Here is a 6,000-nt window from a genome sequence, read left to right on the forward strand (position 1 = left end):
ATACTTCCACTTTCAGTCGCACACTACCACTTCCCCTTAGATGTAGAAGTAGATGGTTATCTTACACGATACTACATTTTCTCTATGTGCGCATCAATAACATGCAGATACCTATTGATAAAGGGACAGATGTATGGATATAGAGGACCTTTCCTGTAAATATGTGAGGATGCAGCCCTTCCTATAGGTGCGTATCAAAGACTGCATCTTCCAGACGGCAATCAACAACATGAACGCAAGCTTCATGATAGTTTCACACAAATACGTTATCAACCCAGGTATCATATAAATTACATTTTTCTCAAATGTGGACCCAGCAAGAAATCTTATCATCCACAGCTGTTTCTACTTGTTGGATATGCAGATTGAAATGTTGACAGCTTCTGTGCGAGAAAAGCAATGCCGTAGAATCAGAAGCAGCAATGATTAATCATGATGTCGTTGAGAAGCGTTAACCCACAGTAAGCCTTAGCTCCAGGCTCGCTGTTCCCACATTGGGGACTCGTAATTGATAGACCCCGAAGTCTCCACTATCACATCGACGGGAAGACGCCATTCTAGAAAGCCGTACACGATCTCAGCGTGATCCCAAGCATGTCCCAGTCATTTGTCTATCCTTGCAGTTGTGCACCAACGACTTGCTTCAGTCAGTGGGCATTCCTCTAACTGATCATTGGCTTTATTGTGTGACACGGAATTCAAGAATAGAAAGTGTCAGGTGGTGATAGTGGAGCAATAATTAAAACGGGTGTAAAATTAATGACGAAGCGAGATAGGGTAGAACGCAAGCCCGAGCAAGTGAAAATCTCGTTAATTGTCAATATAACTCCGTATCTATCATCGTAGTCAAAATTACGATGATTGTAATTGTTTACTTCCTAATCATATAATGGTATATCATTGAGTTTTATTGAATATGAGAACTATTATGCAGTCGAAGCGTACAGATTGTTTCTTTTCATCATGATAAGATGCATGGTAACAACTAGTGGTTTACGTTTCCAATGTACTTCTGTTCCGATCAGGTAACATTCTGCGATTTTTATTACATATGCTTATGAGGAAAACAAATACCTATAACAGTCATATGGCTGTAATTATTAGCGTTGGAACGTCAGTGTCGACGGAATATGCTGGGACATACTGGGACATATATTGCATGAAAATGGGGTCGGATTTCAATTAAGCGTCATTATATCGCGATTCGCGCGTCATTATTTTTGCATGCAAAATACACATAACAATGTAAACTATTCAATCATATCCAATCAAAAACATACTTCGAATAGCTTGGTAGATACATGATATGGTTCTACAATTAAACAATGTCCCTGTATGCCGTAGAAAACACTTTATACAATATTCATTTCTAAAAAAAATTATTCAGCTTGGAGATGAAATATCCATCAAAATGTTAATGATCATGAAAACTGCTCAGAGCAATGCCGTCTGTAATGAAAGCAGGTTGACATCACTGTTACAAAGAGTAATAGGTTGTGGTCCATAGCTGACGGCATATTGGATTCTATGGTTCTAAACAAAGACGGATGAAAGAAGACCGATGCGTTTTTGAAGACGTAAGATAATTATCATTAGTATCAGTTCTTAAGAGAAATGCGTCTTTTGTTAGAATTGCAAAAGCGCAGCCTTCATGTGCAAGACATTTTTAGTCTACATTATCAATCAGCTGCTTCGTTCCTGTAGATAATACTACAGAAAGGCTCTATCGTGTAGATTGCCAGCTATCGTTAGAAACTGTTCATCTTACAAGCATAAGTGTTGAGACTCAATATTAAAGGGTTGATGACTAAAAAAAAAACAATTCAAGTGCTTAGGCATTCATAAAAGCTACGGACGTTATTCTGCCATGGCCAAAGTGCACGTAAAATTTGACAAATGCGATTGGGATGGAAAAAAAAAACAACTCCCTACGCCTACGAACTGGGCATTGGATATGGTGGGAGGATTTGACGTAAGAAGCAGCTTCCCCCGCAAAAAGTAGCATTTTCAATAACGTACATTATCGATAATTGAAAGAAGGGTCTCGTACCTTGACACTGTGTCTCAGCGTTTGGAATCCTCCATGAGCATAGACCCTGCACCCGGTGTTCTCAACTCGGATCATCACTCTTTATCACCGTATCACATTTTAAAGATTCCTGTGACTATCTTCATCCACGAGAATACTTTCTACTATCAGGCCTCTGTACCACAATCCGGCCTATGCACAAGAACACCTTACCCGGCGGACTAGCAGAGGGAGCGGCATACAGGACGTCCGGCTTGGGTACATGTACATACGGACGTGTAGCTGGGCGCTACTTCATGTTTATGTATTCATGACGGTGGGGACCGATCAGTGATAGTTCAGGGTCGGTTTTGTGACTAATATCTACAACCTGTGCACCATAAATCGTCTGAAGAGATACTCTGCTTCCATAGAAGCTGTAGAATCGAAACAGCCATATATTTTTCAAATCATTTTGATATTTTTCTCAGCGACACATATTTGCCTGAGCCTGTGTCATTCGATTTTGCCAGCGTTCTTCCTGGCCTTTGCATGTTGGATGTAGACTTTAAAGTTACAAGTAGATGTGCTTATTAGCGAAAGAAACATTTTTTTTCGAAAACTACTCTCAACAGTGTAAATGAATTAAAGCAATAAGTTAGCATAGCGCTGACGTTTCGATGACATCGTCAGAAGGCAGAGATTGTAATGCATGCTTAGACCCCCTAGGCCATTGCAATGTGTCACCATCCATCCAAGACGTGATAAAAAAATGAAAAGGATATCAAATATTATATATAATAGGCCATCCGTGAGAAATATAATTTATATACTCAACCTGGTAATTCCCTGTGGAAACGTTTACCCAAAAAGTCATCATACTTCTCGTGGGGAATAGTATTTCAAGGAAAGCAGATGTTACATTTCTCATATTCTAATCCCATGGCTCAGAAATCCCACAAAACAATATTGAAAACAATTTATCATTATTTGAGAGATAGATGGTCTTTTAAATGTCATTCAAATGTCATTCGGCCACTTGCGTTAAAAAAACTCCTGTATGTGTCATAGATAAAACAGGCCAATTTTCATTTCATCTGGTACAACCAGGCTGAAAAATACCCCTCTGTGTCGTACCCATTGGGATAGCGTTGGCCTAGTCTGGTATTACCTGGTCGTTTATCCCCAGCCTCCTGTAAAGTATAGTAATAACAGCCCAAGCTAGGAAGTGTTTAACAAGTTATGGATAAAATATGTATAATACCGTCATATTGCCTATTCAGTGTAGGTTAACAAACCCTTTCCAATATGTTCTGATAGCAAAGACAACAAAACACACAAAGCGCCAGAAAAATAGCTTCGTTTCTATAAAATTCATCAAGCGATCTATCAAAGGCTAGCTCTCAGAAAGAGCGCGGCGAGAGCGCCGTCGACGTCCTAGTGGAATATGGGTATAAATAATAAATACGGCTACTGACTTACGCGAAAAAAATGGACAATATCAAAAGTCACCACAGATGTCAATTTTGTTTCAATTTGACGAGACCGTCATGTGATGTTCGAGTTGAGAGGGTGGGGTGGAATCCCAATGATAAATCTATCCGACTTTTTCTTAGCTGGACCAAAGGTTCAAGGAACCAAAATTATCGGTATTATAAGAGAATACCTTCTATTTGTACAAGGTCATCCATTAGTTAGAAAAAGACAGTTGTACCAACCTAACATATAACTTTGTTTGCTTAATAACGTTTTTGTACTATCCAGCAATATGCCGTTTATTTTCAGCATCGGTAGGTCGGATTTACATATATTTGAAAGTTTGCAACCAGAATTATATGTTCATACTTTACTTAAAGTTAATCAAAAAGCTTTACTCTGATAAGTATTAAAATCACCAAAGACTATATGTATCGGACTTTAAAAGCTAAAACAGCTTCAGGATAAATGTAAGCATAATTCGAGCTTTATTTTACTTTTAGTGTTTGGGTTTTCAGAGACAGCATTACCATCCGTACCATCCAATGAAGAAACTTTAGGATTTCGCTTCTAAATCAACAAACACCAGTAAAAGCTTTCTGTTATCAAAGTAATATCTGCGAAAAAATCCCCATGCCGAATAGCAATAAAAACGACTCAACGGATTACAACTATGTTTACTTTCCATAGTTTAAAAGCGAAATCCCCATCTGGAGACTTAGATTTTTATCTCCCAGCCCCCGCCTTGATGTGGTTGACATCCAGGTTTTACCGTTTTGTTCAGACCGTGGCGGCAACCTACATCTTTTAATGGACGTTAAAGACGGGAGGCTGAAGGGCGCTGTTTTATTGAACACTTACTGGATGGAGATCATCAATTATCTCTGACAATGATGTTCACGTTCAAAGTCACCGTCACAGCGCGACTACCGTTGTGCTACATTAAGTTTATTGTACTTTACCAATGGTATCAGTAGGGACAGGACAAAGAGGTTCCGGTATAAGACAATGCCTGAAGATTTACTGTAGATAGGTATAAGACACAAATTGAGCGGGTATCTCACTGAAGATACGACACATCGGCTGCATTTTGTATGATATACCCAGCATGAAATCGAAGGTTACACATATCCGTTTTTGGTGGCAGTGAGAGTGCAGCGCGATTTCCGCGTAGTGGAAAGGGGGGGGGGGGGGGCTCGTACATACACGGGAAAGTCATTAAACAGAAGGGACAGAAAATAGTGCTGACGTCCTTGCTTCACCCCAACTGTGCACCCATGTGTGAGATACGGATGAACCACGTTCCGGAGGAGCGAATATCAATAAATTCACCAGAAAAGCCCGAGCTCATAGCTTCATCACCAGGGACGGAGGGTGAGCGAGAGAGGATCACGGAAATGCTAACAGAATTTACAAGACATTTGACCTTAATTTAAGGTCACGTCTGTGAAATAAATCGAGTTTTTAATGTCAAATGTTATGAAATGTATGACTGCGACAGCATAGTAAGATTAGTTGGAAAATTGCACTTTTACATACCAATAAGGATGACTGGAACCCAAACATTACGAATATAGCCAATGTATTTTTCATGGAAATCCATAGACATCCATTAGGCCAAGAAAGCTGTGGACGTTAAGATTTTATGACATTTTTCTCGGTACTCTTAAGAAGCATCAGTCTCTGCCTCCCGATCCCACTCGCACTCCTTGACATTTGCACACGTCAGACGTACATTAACCTCAGACTTCGGCAGGTAGACGAAAAGATAACTTATGGACTTATGCTGTACTTATATATGGTGACACACCTACATGTACGTGTGTACATTTTTATAGTTGAATTAGACAAGCGGTAACTTTATGAGAACATACTGTAGGAAAGGAGTTCCGACTTAACAAACAATTTGCTTCGTTGATGACGATTAGACAATAAGTCAATAAGATATACCAAAAAGCAGTTACTTAAGAAACTGGAAATGATTTTGGAAACGGTCAGACGTTTCAGACAGCCGCCCGGTGTCTTTCGTCAGTGACACTGCAGAAATCTTGTTGTATGTTGGTGAGAGTTTTTATATCCTAGCTGTGAATTGATATGCAAAAGAGATCTAGTTGTCGAACAGGCTTATCCTAACTATATGAAATAAACAATTTGCTTCGTCCATCATAATCTGCATTTTCAACCTATATAGTATATAACTTATCAATTGTAGTAATTCCATGATGAAAATTCAATATCATTACACATTCCTCTCCTGCTTTCATTACAGCGAAGGCATGTCAATTTTAAACCTGAGATTCAAAGCATTCAGTTTACTTTTACTTCATTTACCTACCATCAGACCATCAGAGCCCTTCTTCAAGAGTTATAAACAATAACAACGTACGTTTATAAATATGATATGATAATGAGAATGCAGTGTTTGTTTCAGGTTGTTGCATGATACCTCTCACATCAACAGGTCTGTATAGATTCTACAACACTTGGCATTTCCAGTACCAACAAGGGCAACGTCA

General features: G+C 39.2%; 1 protein-coding gene across 2 annotated transcripts in view; it reads right to left on the reverse strand.

Moving 5' to 3' along the window:
- LOC118422754 (metabotropic glutamate receptor 1-like) overlaps nt 1-6,000 on the reverse strand; it is a 60,425-nt gene that overhangs the window by 34,743 nt on the left and 19,682 nt on the right. The window contains exon 1 of one of the 2 annotated variants that reach the window (XM_035830502.1): nt 2,051-2,275. The exons of the other annotated variant lie outside the window; for it this stretch is intronic. The gene's annotated coding sequence lies outside the window, so the exon portion shown is untranslated. Of the gene's footprint in view, nt 1-2,050; nt 2,276-6,000 lie in introns of those variants that run through there. 2 annotated transcript variants of the gene reach the window in all.

Source organism: Branchiostoma floridae, chromosome 9 (genome assembly GCF_000003815.2).
Source record: "Branchiostoma floridae strain S238N-H82 chromosome 9, Bfl_VNyyK, whole genome shotgun sequence".
In the NCBI taxonomy this organism is placed as follows: Eukaryota; Metazoa; Chordata; class Leptocardii; order Amphioxiformes; family Branchiostomatidae; genus Branchiostoma; species Branchiostoma floridae.